Consider the following 18,773-nt stretch of genomic DNA (forward strand, 5'->3'; position numbering starts at 1 on the left):
TCTTCTTCTTCTTCTTCTTCTTCTTCTTCTTCTTCTTCTACTTTTTAAGTACTTAATATGTGCTAAGCACTGTTCTAAGTGCTGGGGTAGATGCAAGTTAATCAGGTTGGACACAGTCCCTGTCTCACATGGGGCTCACATATTTAATCCCCATTTTACAGATGAGGGAACTGAGGCACAGAGAAGTGAAGTGACTTGCCCTGGGTCACGCAGCAGACATGTGGCAGAGCTGGGACTAGAATCCAGGTCCTTCTAACTCACTGGCCCATGCTGTATCCACTAAGCCACGCTGTCCGCTTAGACTGAAGCCCATTATGGACAAGGATGGGTCTATCATCATCATCATCATCATCAATCGTATTTATTGAGCGCTTACTATGTGCAGAGCACTGTACTAAGCGCTTGGGAAGTACAAATTGGCAACATATAGAGACAGTCCCTACCCAACAGTGGGCTCACAGTCTAAAAATATCATCTCTTATTCATCCATTCATTCATTCAATCAATCATATTTATTGTTCATTCATACAGTACTGTGCACACAGTAAGCCCTCAATCAATGCTTTAGATTGATTGATTGATTATACAGGAATGGGGAAAAAATTCGTAGGGATCATTGAGGGAGGGCACTTCTGGTTCAGAGGCAAATGGAAGGTCATTGCCTTGTCCTACGCTGTCGAGTTATCTCCGACCCATAGCAACTCCATGGACCCAGCTCTCCCAGAACGCCCCACTCCATCTGCAATCGTTCCGGTAGTGGATCCGTAGAGTTTTCTTGATCTAAATCTGGAACTGGTTTACTATTGCCTTCTTCTGCGCAGTCGACTCCAGTCTCCACCTTCGACTGTCTCCCATGCTGCTGTTGCCCATCACAGGTGAGTTTTGACTTGTCGCAGATTGCCTTCCCCTCGCTAGCAACTGCCCAAGCTAGGAATGGAATGGGTAGGCCTCTGCTTGACTCTCTCCTGTAGCCAAGACTGGTAGAGTACTGGAAAATCTCCAGAAGTGATCCTGAGATTTGGGGGGAGGGTCATTAGGTCCTATGCTTCCAAGCATATTTGGAAAACTCGAGGTAAGTCGTCCAGTTGTGACTCTCATACCTTACAAGCCTTCATTTGGAAAAGAGAAGATCTTTGCAAATAATCATAATGATGGTGATATTTATGCCAAACATTCTACTCACCTCTGCGGTAGATATGAGATAATCAAGCGGGACAGTCCCTGTCCCACACAGGTCCCACAGTCTAGGAAGGAGGGAGAGCAGGTATTGAATTCCCACTTTACTGCTGAGGCGACTAAGGCATAGAGCAGAGTCACTTGCCCAAGGCCACATAGCAGGCAAGTGGTAGAGCCAGGATTAGAACCCAGGCTCTCTGATTCCCAGGACCATGCTCTTTCTACTAGACCTCAGTGCTTGGGAGATGCTAAGCACTGGGGTAGATGCAAGACTATGACACATTCCCTATCTTGCATAAGGTTAGCAATCTATTTTGTTCCCATTATACAGATGAAGAACTGAGGCTCAGAAAGGCTAACTGACTTCTCCAAGGTCACACGTTAGCTAGAGGGATTCAAACCCGGATCTCTCTGACTCTCAATTCCATGCTCCATACACTGGGCCATGCTGCTCCTTTGGATCGTTTTTGGTAAAATAAGTTAGGGAAAAAAATATTCTTTAGGAAACCGATTTGCCATGTACCCAACATCCGAAGAAGACTAGTGAATCTGTCATTGGTGCTGTTGGATGCTAATTTGTGTGTAGAAATGAAGTGACAGACCGTTATTTCGCCTTCAGTTTTTTTTTGTCATAAATGCAGTGATGAAGTCTTCCAGACATGTGCATTTAGTATGAAACACTGAAGGGATGTTTTAGATCAGATTTATGGGTTTATATTTTTCTTGTTTGAAAGCTACATTTATGCATCATCGCTGAGGTTTCAAATCAACACAAGGGTGTCGTGTCACTCACAGTAATGACTCAGTAAGTTGGGGTTGACTCCGTGTAAGCTCGTATGGGTAGGGATCAAATCTGCCAACTCTGTCTCAGGGGTATAGTGCTCTGCACATAGTAAGCGTTCAGTAAGTACTATTGATGATGATGTAGAATGACAGAAATAATTGAATAGAAATATTTTCCAAAACAAGCCGGTGATCAAGTCAGAAAGTCTAGGGATGTAGGAGTCCACAGGAGGTTTAAGAGTCTGTCTGAGGCTGGGGAGGAGTTCTAATGAGACTCCTAGCTAAAAACTTTAGAGGGGAGGAGAGAAGGAAAAACAAAGTGGAAGGAAGGGGAGGGGAAATGCAAAATGGAAATGATGTAGAACAGGTGCAGAAACTCCTGAACAAATTAACCTGAATTTTATTAGTAATTATTTTCCCCCTTGGAGTAGGATTTAACAAGGCCCAGTAGATAGAGCATGGTCCTGGAAGTCAAAAGGACATGGATTTTAATCCCGACTCTGCCACTTATCTGTTGTGTGACCTTGGGCAAATCATTTCACTTCTCCGGGCCTCAGTTACCTCAACTGTAAAATAAGGATTAAGACTGTGAGCACAGTTGGGAGGAGCTAACCTTACTTTTCAAACAGATTTACTCTCAGGTGAAAGCAATGAATTTGTACACTAAAGTAATAATAATAATGGTATTTGTTTAATGCTTATTATGTGTGAAGCACTGTTCTAAGCGCTGGGGGGGATACAAGGTGATCAGGTTGTCCCATGTCGGGCTCACAGTCTTAATCCCCATTTTGCAGATGAGGTAACTGAGGCGCAGAGAAGTTAAGTGACTTGCCCAAGGTCACACAGCTGACAAGTGGCAGAGCTGGGATTCGAACCCATGACCTCTGACTCCCAAGCCCGGACTCTTTCCACCGAGCCATGCTGCTTCTCTAACAATTATGTTATTCTATAACTGTATTACTAACGGAACTTCTGAAGTAGGAATTATGTTATTATATAACTGTATTACTAACGGAACTTCAGTTATTGAAACTGGGTCCAATTAGTGAGAGCCCCTTGCTGTAAATGACACTCAAAGAATTGCATGGTCAGATTAGATTGAAAGTACTGGGAATTTTCTTGGAAAATGAATAGATTCCTCCATTGAACAGTTCTTCATTTAGGGCACTGTCTCTCTTCTCTTTAACATTCTGGTTTGGCAGTCCCTGCAAAAGCTTATCTTTCACACCCTTTCCATTGGAGCACTTTGGAATAGAGAAATTAAGAGCTGTTTGTTTTCTGCATGACATTAGTAGTGAGTAGCATTTTGCAGGGCCTATTTGTTGTGGCCCATTGTTGGGTAGGGACCATCTCTATATGTTGCTGACTTGTCCTTCCCAAGCGCTTAGTACAGTGCTCTGTACACAGTAAGTGCTCAATAAATACGATTGAATGAATGAATGAATGGTGCATAGTATTAGGCACTTGAGAAGTTCAGAATAACAAAGTAAACAAATCCTTGCTCACAAGTTTACACAAGCAAAAAAAAAATAGATTATAATATAGATCTTTACTGAACAGGATGCAAAAGATAACATCTCAAAAATGTACAAGTGCACATTTCTTCAATCATTTGGTCATGCAACTAATGATTGGTGTTATCGCTTTGATATATTCTTTTGGGAATTTTTTTTAATAATTTGGGAAATCTTGAGTTCCCTTTGAATTGTTCCATTATCCTAAGGAAAATCATTCTGTGCTGTTGTTACACTTAAAACCCTAATGACATGGATAAAGTCATTGACACTTAAGTCCCCCTCTAGACCATAAACTCATTGTGCAGCGTGGCTCAGTGGAACGAGCATAGGCTTGGGAGTCAGAGGTCATGGGTTCGAATCCTGACTCCGCCACTTAGCTGCATGACCTTGGGCAAGCCACTTAACTTCTCTGTGCCTCAGTTACCTCATCTGTAAAATGGGGATGAAGACTGTGAGCACCACATGGGATAACCTGATCACCTTGTATCCCCACAGGGCTTAGAACAGTGCTTTGCCCATAGTAAGCGCTTAACAAATACCATCATTATTACTGTGGGCAGGGAATGTGTCTCTATTGTTGCACTGTATTCTCCCAATCACTTGGTACAGTGCTCTGCACACAGAAAGCACTCAATAAATATGATTGATTGATTAATAGGGACTGTGTCCAACCCAATTACCTTATATCTACCCCAGAGCCTGATATACAGTAAGTGGTTAAGGAACACCACTATTATTAGTACTATTTCATCCCCATTTTACAGCTAAAGAAATTGAGGTGCAGAGAAGTTTAATGGCTTGCCCATCATCACACAGTAGACAAGTGTCTACTAAATGGGATTGTCTTTTATCCTGGAAGAGGATGCCACGTCCCAAGGAGAGGGTCACTAGTGTGAGACTGAGGCATGTTCATCATTCCTGATTGGGGAATATTTACATGTTCATGCTTAAAAAGGAAGTTAATACATGCATGGGTAGATGCCCCTACTGGGTGACTTTCAGCAAGTCATTTAGCCTCTCTGGGCCTCAGCTCTTCATCTGTAAAATGGGGATAAAATAGATTGTGAGCCCTATGTGAGACTGGGAAGGTGTCTGATTTTACAACTTTTCAGCTTCCTTTTTTAATGACCCTCTTCCCAGTGGTTCTCACTAGATTGGCCAGGATCTAATTTTTACCACCCTCATCCAGGTGTAAGAACTTCAGTAGACATTCTGTGCTGTTTTTTTTTTCTTCTGAATATTTGCAAGAGGAGGTAGAAATACTTTGAAGAACTCCCTGGTAATTATGAAGCTGGATTCTAAGTAGACTTTAGTAGAGCGCAGCCTGGATTTTTAATATCAAGCCATTTTGCTTCATGATCTGCTTTGTATTGCTTGAAGAATGACTTATGAGCTCACTTGTGCTGTTTTGAAATTTTTGAAGTAGTATCTAATTGCAACCCCCCCAAAAAAAAGAATTGTTTGTCTAATTATGCTCCCCCTTGCTAATATGAATATTGTTGATGTGTCTTGTTTGTAGGATAAGGTGTAAAGCACTTCAGGCACGTTGGAGATTCAAAGTTGCCTTCTTTGCCCTTCCACTAGAATAATAATAATGGTATTTGTTAAGCTCTTATTATGTGCTAAGCACTGTACTAAGCACCGAGGTGGATACAAGTAAATTGGGTTGGACACAGTCCCTGTCCCACATAGGACTCATGGTCTCGATCCCCATTTTACAGATGAAGTAACTGAGGCCCAGAAAAGTGAAACAAACTGTCCAAGGTCAGACACAGCAGACAGTGGCAGAGCTGCAATTAGGACCCGGGTCCTTCTGATGTCCAAGCCTGTGCTCTATTCACTAGGCCGTGTTCATTCATTCATTCAATCAGTCAGTCAATCGTATTTATTGAGCACTTACTGTGTGCAGAGCACTGTACTAAGTGCTTGCTAAGTACAAGTTGGCAACATAACTTGTACTACAACTATAACTTGTACCTGTACTAAGCAACATAACCATATTGCTTCTCAGGACTCACTTCCAATCCACCAGGATGGAGAAGCAGCGTGGCTTAATGGAAAGAGCGCGGGCTTGGGAGTCAGAGGTCATGGGTTCTAATCCCAGCTCCGCCACTTATCAGCTGTGTGACTTTAGGCAAGTCACTTGACTTCTCTGTGCTTCAGTGACCTCAGCTGTAAAATGGGGATTAAGACTGTGAGCTCCACGTGGGACAGGCTTGATTACCTTGTATCCCTCCATCATCATCAATCATATTTGTTGAGCGCTTACTATGTGCAGAGCACTGTTCTAAGCGCTGTAAGCTCTGCACATAGTAAGCACTTAACAAATGCCAGCATTATTATTATTATCATCCTCTGTGCTTCAGTGACCTCAGCTGTAAAATGGGGATTAAGACTATGAGCCACACGTGGGACAACCTGATTACCTTGCATCTCCCCCAGCGCTTAGAACAGCGCTTGGCACATCGTAAGCTTTTAAAAAAATATTATAAAAAAAGTCTTCCCCCTTGAGCTATCCACCTAACAGTGAATAGCCTTTTGGATAGTATTCTGGAGCAGCTGCCTGCCTGCTGAAATAGCCGCTTTAGAAGCATATTCCCAGGAGACTGGTAACACAATTATGGACCATTTTGCCTGGTCAGCAATACAGTGCTGGGAGGTGATGAGCTAAAGGAATACCAGCCTGCAGCCGATAAAACCTGTACCCAAAGAAAGATCTTCAGCAGCAGCGGAGAACAATGCAGGGACCCCAGTCGAATTTCTAAGCAGTCTGGGAAACCGATATTTTAAAGCCTCAGGGAAGCACACTGTCAGTCAGGGTAATTCACTAGGTTAACAGGCAGATGAGCCAGGTGTGTGTGTGTGAGAGAGAGAGAGAGTGTCCAGGGAGGGTTGCTGTTGGAGTCTGCGCTGGAGTCTGGGACAATCAGAAAGGTGAGAACTGGGTTTTCTAGACTCTCCCCTGGGCGAAGATGAATGCAGCTGCCCAACAAATATTATTTTTCCACTCTCACAGTAGAGAATGTGGGCCCAGTGACACATTGGCGTGGCCTAGTAGGAAGAGCATGGGCCTGGGAATTGGAAAGTCATGGGTTCTAATGCCGCCTCTGTCACTTGTCTGCTGTGTGACCTTAGGCAAGCCACCTCACTTCTCTTTGCCTGTTAGCTCATCTGTAAAATGGGGATTGAGACTGCGAACCCCATACGGGACAGGGACTGTATGCAACTCGATTTGCTTGTGTCCACCCCAGTACCTAGTACAGTACTTGGCATATAGTAAGTGCTAAACAAGTATCGTTATTATTGGCCTTTTTGGGACAGGGACTGTATGCAACTCGATTTGCTTGTGTCCACCCCAGTACCTAGTACAGTACTTGGCATATAGTAAGTGCTAAACAAATATCGTTATTATTGGCCTTTTTGACCATATTCACAGGCATGGAGAGGAACTCACTGGCGATAACATCATCTGGGAATTTGAAGACTGCCCCCCTCCCTAACCCCACTACATCCACACATCCACACTCTCTCTCTCTCACTCTCTCACCCAGTGGGAAGAGCATGGCCCTGGAAATCAGAGAATCTGGGTTCTAAGTCCAGCTTTGCCACTTGCCTGTGTGACTCCAAACAGGCAAGTGTGGCTGGCCTGCGTGACTGAGTGACTGAGATAAGTCACTCAGCTTCTTGGTGCCTCACTTTTCTCACCTGTAAAATGAGGATAAAACACTTGTCCTCCCTCCTACTTATATTACGAGCCCCGTGTGGTTAGTTGTTGGAGTGTGGTCGGCACTTAAGGAAAACCATTCTTCTTATTATTACAGCTTAGTGATGGTTCTGGTCATTTGGGGAGCCAGTCTGAGGCAAAGATGGATGGAATACATTTTCCCTTTCCCTCTGCAAAGAACAGTTGAGTGGCAAGAGCACAGGTTTAGTAGTCTGAGGACATGGGTTCTAATCCCGGCTCTGCCACCTGTCTGCTGTGTGTGACCTTGGACAACTCACTTTTCTTTTCTGTGCCTCAGTTCCCTCATCTGTAAAATGGGGATTAAGACTGTGAGCCCCATGGGGGACAAGGACTGTGTCTGACCTGATTGCCTTGTAGCTACCTCAGTGCTTAGCACATAGTAAGTGCTTAACAAATACACAATAATTACATGAGGGGAGCTGGCTGCAGGTGAAAACATTTATTAAAATGCTGGGGAAGTAGAGGCTGTTGGGTCAAACTCGATGCTTCCAGGTCAAATAGTCAGTCAGTCAGTACTGTTTATTGAGTGCTTACCATGTACAAAGTACTGTACTGAGCACTTGGGAAAGTATAATGCAACAAAATGAAAGACATGTTCTCTGTCCACAACAAGCTTACAGTCTAGAGGGGGAGATAGACATTAATATAAAGAAATGAATGACAGATATGGACCTAAGTGTTGGGTAGGGACCGTCTCTATATGTTGCCAACTTGTATTTCCCAAGCGCTTAGTACAGTGCTCTGCACACAGTAAGAGCTCAATAAATACGATTGATTGATTGATAAGTGCTGTGGGGTTGGGAGGGAGGAGTCATTCATTCATTCAATTGTATTTATTGAGCACTTACTGTGTGCAGAGCACTGTACTGAGAGCTTGGATAGTACAGTTTGGCAACAGATGAATAAAGGGAGCAAGTCAGGTCGATGCAGAAGGGAGTTGAAGAAAGGGAAAAGAGAGTTTAGACAGGGAAGGCCTCTTGGAGGAGATGTGCCTTCACTGAGGCTTTGAAGGGGGAGAGAGTAATTGTCTATCGGCTATGAGGAGGGAGGGCAGGATGTGGGCGAGAGGTCAGTGGTGAGAGAGACAAGATTGAGGCATTTATTGAGTTCTTAATGTGTGCAGAACACTGTACTATTCACTTGGGAGAGTGCAATAGAGCAATATAACAGACACATTCACTGCCCACAACAAGCTTGCAGTCCAGAGCAGTGAGAGATCTGAGACTACCACCTCCTGGCACCTATGCCCGGCTGCTTTGGCTGCGGACAGTGTCCAACTATTAGAGACGCTGAGTTTGCCTGTTATTTCCTTCTCTTTGGGTTTGTCCTCCCCCAAGCCTTTGAGATCTTGAGCCTACCGTGGACCCCAGGTCCGTGTCTAATTTCAGGTCCTTGTGGTTTTCCTCAGCATTTGTGAGCCACGGGGAATTGGTTGATTTTCCTGGACAGGCAAGGCGAGCTTGAGCCAAATGGGGAAATCAATCAATCGTATTTATTGAGCGCTTACTGTGTGCAGAGCACTGTACTAAGCGCTTGGGAAGTACAAGTTGGCAACATATAGAGACAGTCCCTACCCAACAGTGGGCTCACGGTCTGGAAAGGGAAGCTTCTGTCGAACAATGTCAATTCCAACCCTATCAACTCGACTTCCAGCAAAGCATCACTAGACAGACCCTCTCTGCCACTTTCGTTACACAACAAGTCTCAGTTTAGAGCCATCTGGGCCAGGGACAATATCATTCAAGCTATTCCTGGTAAAAAAAAGTCTCCCATTAATTGAGCCTTCCCCATTCATCTTTTTTTTTTTTTGCGTTCGTGTCAATATTTTGAAATTCGATGTGAGTTGGGCTTCTGACCAAATGTGATGGTGCAATTTCGATCCCCTCCAAGGATTTTTCCTTTCGAGTAGGTAGTCTGCAACAGCAGAAAATAAAATGGAGTGATTTTACAGAGAATGGATTTTTTCATGAATAAATTGATATGAGCTGGTACATTCAACGTGGAAAATTCACTTTTTGATATGTTAAATTTAGGAGCCTCTTAAGCTATGACTTTCCTGCACTCTCTTTGAATGATGAAGACTTCATTTCTGAAATTTGTCTGGGGAATTTTACAGACTGGGAAGACCATATTTCTTTTTATATGGTATCCTGGGGCTCCAACTCTATTGTTATTTCCAGTCAGGGTTGAATTTTCTATACGTCGTTTTATTAAGGATTTCTAGAGCAGGATGGGTTTGGAGAATGATGACAACTGGGCTTGTCAACGTGTATCCAGGTTGTAGCTGAAACAAACATGTTTCCATTGGAGCCTCCTGTGATTGAGGATGTTGAAATATATATTAGGTGGTCCTTCTCAACCACCTAGAGTAGTAGTGTGGCTCAGTGGATATATCACGGGCCTAGGAATCACAAGGAAGTGGATTCTATTCCCAGCTCTTTCACTCTGCTGTGTGACTTTGGGCAAGTCACCTGTGCCTCAGTTTCCTCATCTGCAAAATGGTGATTTAGACTGCGAGCCCTATGTGGGACAGGGACTGTGTCTAATCCGATTATCTCGTAACAATTAATCAATAGTATTTATTGAGCACTTACTGCATACAGGGCACTGTACTAAGAGCTTGGGAGGATATCAACGTTGCAGAATGTTAGACACGTTCTCTGCACCTGGTTCATAGTAAGTGCTTAACAAGTACCATAAAAACAAAACAACAAAGAAAGAACGGCTGTCTTAGAGAAATTGGGTCAGAACAGGAGCCGTTTTTGGCTGATACCTAGAACTTTCTTGCTGATTAGGTGATCATTCACACCTCAATGAAGCAGCTTTGCCGGCAGTCCTCTGACAACAGAACCACCTCAGCAGCCAAGCACTCGCCAAAACATTCTGATCTGTCTTTCTCTAGTTGTTTTTCTTTCCTTTTCAATGTATAGTAAATCAGTAGAGCCTTCATCTCCCAAATGGATGACTTGGCTTAACTGAGCTGTAACAAAGCCCGGTTAAACTCACTTTACCCTTCTGCTTTAGAACACCCAACATTTTCCCAGTATAATTTTAGGTAGATGCCAAAGGCACTTTCGTACTATGACCTGTTGCAATTGAATGAAAGAAGATTGTTGTCCCCGAGTGCTTAGTAGAGCGCCTTGCACGCAGTCTTCTTCAAACGCCATTGAGTCATTTCCTATTCATAATGACTTTATAATAATAATAATAATAATGGCATTTATTAAGTGCTTACTATGTGCACAGCACTGTTCTAAGCACTGTGGAGATTACAAGGTGATCAGGTGTCCCACGGGGGGCTCACAGTCTTAATCCCCATTTTACAGATGAGGTAACTGAGTCACAGAGAAGTTAAGTGACTTGTCCAAAGTCACACAGCTGACAATTTATGGACATCGTACCCATAGAATTTTCTTGGTTATAAAATAAGAAAGTGTTTTCCTACTGCCTTCTCTCACGCAGTAAAAACTTAAGTCTCTGCCGTTGTCTTTGATGAACATTTTGATCACTTGATCATCCGCCTTTGACTCTTTCCCATGCCGCTGCAGGGAAATGTCTGACACTTCAGTTTAGACCTTTCCATTCTTGTAACCCTGATGAGAGAATATCCGCATTGACATAGCTCTAAGCTTCACTGGCATACACAAACTCTCCGGCTGTGATAAAGTGTTGATTCATAGGAGAGCCTGCACATAATAAAGGCTCAATAAATGCCATTGATGATGATGAGGAAGAGGAGGACAAGAAGGAGGAGCAGAGGAGATGGGAGGGTGTAGGAATGGGAAAGGAGGGAAGAGGAGGTGGATCTAGGAGGTTATGTCCTGGAACAGTTTGATGACACAAGTGTGATAGGGGTGTGCATGACAGAGATCTAAAGAGGGGCAGTGTTCTCTATGGCCAATAAACCTTTCAATTAATAGATTGATAATACGGGCTTTGGAGTCAGAGGTCATGGGTTCAAATCCCAGCTCCGTCAATTGTCAGTTGTGTGACTTTGGGCAAGTCACTTAACTTCTCTGTGCCTCAGTTCCCTCATCTGTAAAATGGGGATTAAGACTGTGAGCCCCACATGGGACAACCTGATCACCTTGTTTTCCCCCAGCGCTTAGAACAGTGCTTTGCACGTAGTAAGTGCTTCACAAATACCATTATTATTATTATTTATTGAGCACCTATTTGTGCAGGATTAGGTGCCTGGGAGAATACACTTGGAGCAAAGCACAGGTGCACTTAATAATAATAATAATAATAATAATTGTGATATTTGTTAAGCCTTTCCTATGTGTCAGGCCCTGTTCTAAGTGCTGGGGTGGATACAAGCAAATCGGTTTGGATACAGTCCCTGCCCCACACGGGGTGCACAATCTTAATCCCTGTTTTACAGATGAGGTAACTTTTCTGTGAAACAACTTGTCCAAGGACACACAGCAGAAGTGTGTTGGAGGGGGATTAGAACCCAGATCCTTCTGACCCAGGGCCAGGCTCTATCCACTAGTTCATGCTGCTTCTCCTTAGTCAGGAGGAAAAATGTGGAAAATGGTATTCTTCAGACAAATCATCATCATCACCAAGAACGACATTTAATTATTTATTTTTTATGGTATTTGTTAAGTGCTTACTATGTGCCAGGCTCTGTGTGGAAGCATGGGGTAGATAAAAACTAGTCAGGTTGGACACAGTTCCTGTCCACAAAGGGCTCACAGTCTTAATTCCCATTTTACAGATAAGGTAACAAAGGCTCAGAGAAGTTGAGTTCATTCATTCATTCAATCATATTTATTGAGCACTTACTGTGTGCAGAGCACTGTACTAAGCACTTGGGAAGTACAAGTCAGCAACATATAGAGACGGTCCCTACCCAACAACAGGCTCACAGTCTAGAAGGGGGAGACAGACAACAGGCAGACAGGCATCAAAATTGTCAGAGCAAATAGAATTAAAGCTATATGCACATCATTAACAAAATAATAGTAAGTATGTACAAGTAAAATAAATACAGTAATAAATCTGTACAAACATATATACAGGTTCTGTGGGGAGGGGAAGGAGGTAGGGCGGGGGGGATGGGGAGGAGGAGAGGAATAAGGGGGCTCAGTCTGGGAAGGCCTCCTGGAGGAGGTGAACTCTCAGTAGGGCTTTGAAGGGAGGAAGAGAGCTAGCTTGGCGGATGTGCGGAGGGAGGGCATTCCAGGCCAGGGGAGGATGTGGGCCGGGGGTCGACGGTGGGACAGGCGAGACTGAGGTACAGTGAGGAGGTTAGCGGCAGAGGAGCGGAGGGTGTGGGCTGGGCTGGAGGAGAGAAGGGAGGTGAGGTAGGAGGGGGCGAGGTGATGGACAGCCTTGAAGCCGAGAGTGAGGAATTGCCCCGGATCACAAAGTGGTGGAACCAGGATTAGAACCCAAGTCCTCTGACCACCAAACCTGGGCTTTGTTCACTAGGACATGTTGCTTCTCACACTGCTTGAGACTCCAACGGGAGAAGATTGATCCAGCATTGGGGAAAGGGCCTTATGGTGCAGACTGCTTAGGAGAGTACAATACAACAGAATTGGAAAGTACATTCCCTGCCCAAAAAGAGCTTAAGTGGAAGTTTAAATCCTTTCTGCAGCAGGCTGAATGCAAGGAAGCTTAGTCCACAAAAATGATGGTCTTTGAGCATCTCACCACTTAAGGCACAGTCATCCTCAGTGAGAAATGGCCACAGAGTGTCTGTTTTCAGCGGTATTTTTAAGTGCTTACTGTGGGCACTGTTCTAAATGCTGAGGTAGATGGAAGTTAATTGGTGGAGACACAGTCCCTGTCCACCTGTGGCTCACAGTCTCAATCAATCAATCAATCAATCAAAATTTAAGGAGCACTTGCTGTACTAAGGGGTAAGTAGGAGGGAGAACTGGTAATAATAATAATAATAATCATGGTATTTGCTCAGCGCTTACTATGTGCCAAGCACTGTTCTAAGTGCTGGGGTAGATACAAGGTAATCAGGTTGGACACAGTCCCTGTCCACATGAGGCTCACAGTCCTAATCCCCATTTTACAGATGAGGTAACTAAGACATAGAGAAGTTACGTGACTTGCCCAAAGTCACACAGCTGACGAGTGGTGGAGCTGGGATTAGAACTCACAACGTCAAAGTCCCAAGCCTGGGCTCTTGCCACTAAGCCATGCTGCTTCTCATAACAATATTAATTGTGGTATTTGTTAAGCGCTTACTATGTGCACTGTTCTAAGTGCTAGAATAAATACAAAATTATTAGGTTGGATGCAGTCTCTGTCCCAGAAAGGGCTCACAGTCTTCATCCACTTTACAGATGAGGAAACTGAGGCCCAGAGAAGTGAAGCGACTTGCCCAAGGTCACACAGCAGACAAGTAGCGGAGTTGGGATTAGAGTCCGTGGCCTTCTGACTCCCAGGGCCGTGCTCTAGTCACTAGGCCATACTGCTTCTACTGTTGTAGTATTGTTGTCTGGCAGAGGAGAGGGCCAAATTGAAACGGGTAAGAAGAATTTAGGGGGACAAAGTCAGAGAGTTGTCTGGATTTCCTCCAACAGTGCTCCATAGATCGGGCAAAGGAGCAGAGGAGACTATGAAGGTCATCCAGGGTTGGGGGTTACAAGATACAAGATCAGCAGAGAGACGGGGGAGCAAGAGAGTTGGGTTCAATGGAGAGGGTGATGCTGAGGGGGTTGATTTGTGCATCAAGAGACAGAAATTTGGGTATGGAGACCAAATGGGATAGGCCAACTAGACTATTGAAGGGGATCAAAAGAATGGAGGTCTCTGTGGGGGAACAGGACAGATCTGTGGAGAGTGGTTGTCTGGGAAAGAGCGCAGGTGAGGAGGTTGGGGTCTGGTAGAGATATTCCAGAATGGGTGCAGTTGGAGATTGTACAGTGACTGGTGAATATAAAATCAAGTGCGTGGTCCAGTTGGTGAGTGTGTGAGATGGGGTGTATGGTTGTACATATTTATTACTCTATTTATTTATTTATTTATTTATTTTGCTTGTACATTTCTATCCTATTTATTTTACTTTGTTGTTATGTTTGGTTTTGTTCTCTGTCTCCCCCTTTTAGACGGTGAACCCACTGTTGGGTAGGGACTGTCACTATGTGTTGCCAATTTGTACTTCCCAAGCACTTAGTACAGTGCTCTGCACATAGTAAGCGCTCAATAAATACGATTGATTGATTGATTGATTGATGGGTTGGAGGAGAGTGAGAAGAGTGGCCAGCAGAAGGATTGTAGAGTCCACTGGTATCTTTGTGCAAACCCTAGTATTCTCAGGAGAGGAAGACAGAGCTAATAATAATAATAAGAATAATTTTGGTATGTGATAAGCACTTACTATGCGCCAAACACAGTTGTAAGTGCTATAATAGGTACAATATAATCAGATTAGACACAATCCCTGTCCCACATGGCTCTCGCATAGGAAGGAGGATAATTTACTCCCAACTTTACTTCTGAGAAAACTGAGGCACAGAAACTTTAGATGGCTTGCCGACAAGTGGCGAAGACAGGATTAGAACCCAGGCCCTCTCTCCCGGGGCATGTGCTCTATTCACTAGGCTGTACTGCTTCTCTTATTCATTTAGGGAATAGATGAAAAGCCACAAAACTCTCTTGCTGCCCAGTGTATTTTCTGGTTTTCACAGTGCCCATTTAAGTGAGGCCAACACAAACCTGAGAGAACATAGATGGATTTCTTTCTTCGGAGAAGAATTTGCTCACCGGGTAGCTTGGCTAAGTTTATTACTGCAGCCATTTAGTGCTAACCCTGTAATTATCTGGCTAGGTGATGGATGGGCATAATTGCAACTTGAAGACGGTGGAATGTGTACAGTATGTACTCCCAGCAGAAAACAGTTACTTCTGCGGGCAGACAATACAGTACATACGCTGGTTTTCTTTTGTGGACTCTTGAATGATTTGGCACCATTTGCAAATCAGTGCCATTGTAAGCTGAAGGTATGTTTCAGCAAGAAATCATCGCAGAGGCCTAAAAGTGCATTCCCACCCACCTCTACTCTGCCAATTCTTCCCATTTGGTGAACTTAAACAGCAGTTGTGAAGCAGCATGGCATAGTGGAAAGAGCCTAGGCCTGAGAGTCTGAAGACCTACATGGGTTCTAGTCCTAGTTTTGCCAATTACCTGCTCTGTGATCCTGGGCAAGTCACTTCACTTCTCTGGGCCTCCGTTCCCTCATCTGTAAAATGGGGATTCAATATGTGTTTCTCCCTCCTACTTAGGCTGTGAGCCCCGTGTGAGATCTGGTTATCTTACATCTTCTGCAGTGCTTGTTACAGTGCTCAACAAACACCACAGTTATCGTTATCTTCATCATCATTATTAGTATTGCTATTATTATGATTTTAAATGACCTATCCGTACACATACATATTCCGAAGCATACACATATATAAAAATAGATTGACACATGGATAGATGGGAGAGACTAGAAGCTCGTTCTTTACACTGTACGCGCCTTGTGGATAAGGAATATGTCTACCAACTCTGTGACATTGTACTCTCCCAAGTGCTTAATACAGTGCTCTGCACACAGCAGGTGATTCATAAATACAATTGATTGATTGATAAATAGAGATGTCATAGAGCGATAGATGGATCCCTGCAGTGGGCCCAGAAGAAAGAGATCAGCTCTGGGAATCAGGATTGTAGTCCCAGCCCTGCTGGTAGAGGAAGGCTCCGTTTCTGACCACCTCCGAGGGAATTCTTTTTCCTTTTTTTTTCTAAGTTCTATCATTAAACTCTTACTATGTGCCAGGCACTGTACTAAGCACTGGGGTAGATACAAGCTAATAAAATTGGACACAGTCCATGGTTCCACATGGGGCTCACAGTCTTCATCCCCATTATAGAGATGAGGTAACTGAGGCCCAGAGAAGTGAAGTGATTTGCCCAAGGCCATGCAGCAGACAAGTGGCAGAGCCAGGATTAGACCCCAGTTTTTTTTCTGACTGCCAGGCCTGTGCTTTATCCACTAGGTAACACTGCTTCTTTAATAATAATAATAGTAATGATAATAATAATGGTACTTGTAAGTTTTTACTATGTACAAGGCACTGTTCTAAGTGCTGGGGTAGATACAAGGTAATCAGGTTGTCCCACATGGGGATCACAGTCTTAATTGCCATTTTACAGTTAAGGTAACTGAGGCACAGAGAAGTTAAGTGGCTTGCCCAGGTCACCCAGCAGACAAGTGGTGGAGGTGGAATTAGAACCCACATCCTCTGACTCCCAAGCCCGTCCTCTTTCCACTAAGCCACACCCAATAGGGGTTCTAAAGCATAGCTGGACCATGTGGGCGTTGACTGTAAGCTCCCTGTGGGCAGGGACTGTGTTTCTCAACTCTGTTATACTGTAATAATAATAATGATGATGGCATTTGTTAAGTGCTTACTATGTGCAAAGTAATGTTCTAAGCAGTGGGGAAGATACAAGGTGATCAGACTGTCCCACGTGGGGCTCACAGTCTTCATCCCCATTTTACGATGAGGTAACTGAGGCACAGAGAAGTTAAGTGACTTGCCCAAAGTCACACAGCTGACGATTGGCAGAGCCGGGATTTGAACCCATGACCTCTGACTCCCAAGCCCGTGCTCTTTCCATTGAGCCGTGCTGCACTCTCCCAAGCGCTCAGTACAGTGCTCTGCTCACCAAGGGTTCAATAAATACTACTGTTTGAAGGCCACAATAGTTTCCAAAGCAACCGGGGCAGGCCCTCCTGTTTGTTTTTTCCAGCCAATCAATCGATAGATCAGTCGGTGGTATTTACTGAACGCCCGCTGCGCGCAGAGGACTCGGGAGAGTACAGCACAGCAGAGTTGGTCAACACAATCCCTGTCCACAAAGAGCTCACAGTCTAGAAGATGGCGGTATTGGACTGGAATTGAGACGCCCTCCAATTCTCACCCATTTCTGTCAGGACTGGCAGGGTATTCAGTGAGTCAATTAATTAGAGTTAATGGGCCACAGTGTCTGGCTGTGGAGGGGAATGTCTCTGAGAACCTTCAACCAGTCACAATCAGTGGTATTTACTGAGCGCTTACTGTGCACAGAGCATTGAACCAAGCGCTTGGGAGAGTTCAGCACAACAGAGTTGGTAGACACGGTCCCTGCCTATGTCTTCCTCTCAGCGGAGTCTCTGATCCTTTGCGGATATCTAAAAAATCACCGTGAGAATCATCATCAATGGTATTTATGGAGCGCTTACTGTGTGCAGAGCACTGTACTAAGCGCTTGGGAAGTACAAATTGGCAACATACAGAGACAGTCCCTACCCAACAGTGGGCTCACAGTCTAAAAATCTAAGAATCCATTTTCTGCCTGAGGCAGACTACCCCCGGTGAGGACTTCGGCATTTGGTGGAAATTAAAACAGCGCCGGGTGAGCTGGATTTTTCAAAAGTGGCCTTTAAAGTGGGGAATCTGTTTTCATCCTGCCTAAAGTGAGTCTCAAACACCCCGTTCAGATTAGAAAACCAGTCAACCCCTCCAACTACCCAGCTCTGTCTCACTGAGGGCTCCGGAGAACTTGGGATGTGAATGAAAGATTCATAATCATCAGAAAGGAGTGCATCTGTGCCCGTGAAAACAGGAATCCAAAATCTTCTGCCATGCTTCTGTTTGTTGCTCGATAGAGTGGAAATCCTATGTGGAGATGCGATCATCACTACATTGAATTTTTGAGCAACTGAAATGTCAACCAAATGTATAACTGGAGTATTTCAGAATCCAACTGTGATGTTAATGGAATGCTATCTTTTCTCCTCTCAGTTTGCTCCTTTATTGATTTTAACCTCCGTTTTTTTAAAGTAAAATTGGTGTTTATGAATGGTGTTAGATGGCCCTCCTCTCTCCGCAGAACAGTGGCAGCGATGGTGACATTCTCTACAGTCTCATCTCATCACCATTTGGAAGGCACAGATAAGGCAACATTTCTAAGGGGAAGGTTTTCATTCTTGACCCCACAGGTAGAACTGTTTCAGGTGAAAATTTGGATGGTGGACATCCCTCTGGATATCTGTATGGATAGTTTAATCCTGGCTCTTCTTTGTCAACTTCCCTTGGGCTATAACTTCTCTGCGCCTCAGTTTCCTCATCTGTAAAATGCGGATTAAATACGGTTATTCCTCCCCTTTAGACTGCAAACCCCATGTGAGATAGGAACTGTAACTGATCTGATTGTAATGTTTCTACCCCAGTGCTTAACACAATTCTGGACACCTAGTAAATGCTTAATAAATGCCACAGTTATTACTATTGTTCATTCATTCATTCATTCAATTGTATTTATTGAGCGCTTACTGCATGCAGAGCACTGTACTAAGCACTTGGGAAGTTGTAGTTGTCGTCTAGGGGATAGAGTACAGGATGGGGAGTTAGAAGGACCTGGGTTTTAATCCCAGCTCCACCACTTGTCCGCTGTGTGATCTTGGGCAAGTCACTTGACTTCTCTGGGTCTCAGTTACCTCATCTGTAAAATGGGGATTGAGACCGTGAGCTTCATGTGGGACAGGAACTGTGTC

General features: G+C 44.1%; 1 non-coding gene across 1 annotated transcript; it reads right to left on the minus strand.

Moving 5' to 3' along the window:
* Positions 1–885: 885 nt before the first annotated feature.
* Positions 886–1,021, minus strand: LOC119932712. The gene has a single exon (XR_005452452.1). It is a non-coding gene; the product is annotated as a small nucleolar RNA SNORA7 (small nucleolar RNA).
* Positions 1,022–18,773: the final 17,752 nt, after the last annotated feature.

This window comes from Tachyglossus aculeatus, chromosome 9 (assembly GCF_015852505.1).
Source record: "Tachyglossus aculeatus isolate mTacAcu1 chromosome 9, mTacAcu1.pri, whole genome shotgun sequence".
Lineage (NCBI taxonomy): Eukaryota > Metazoa > Chordata > Mammalia > Monotremata > Tachyglossidae > Tachyglossus > Tachyglossus aculeatus.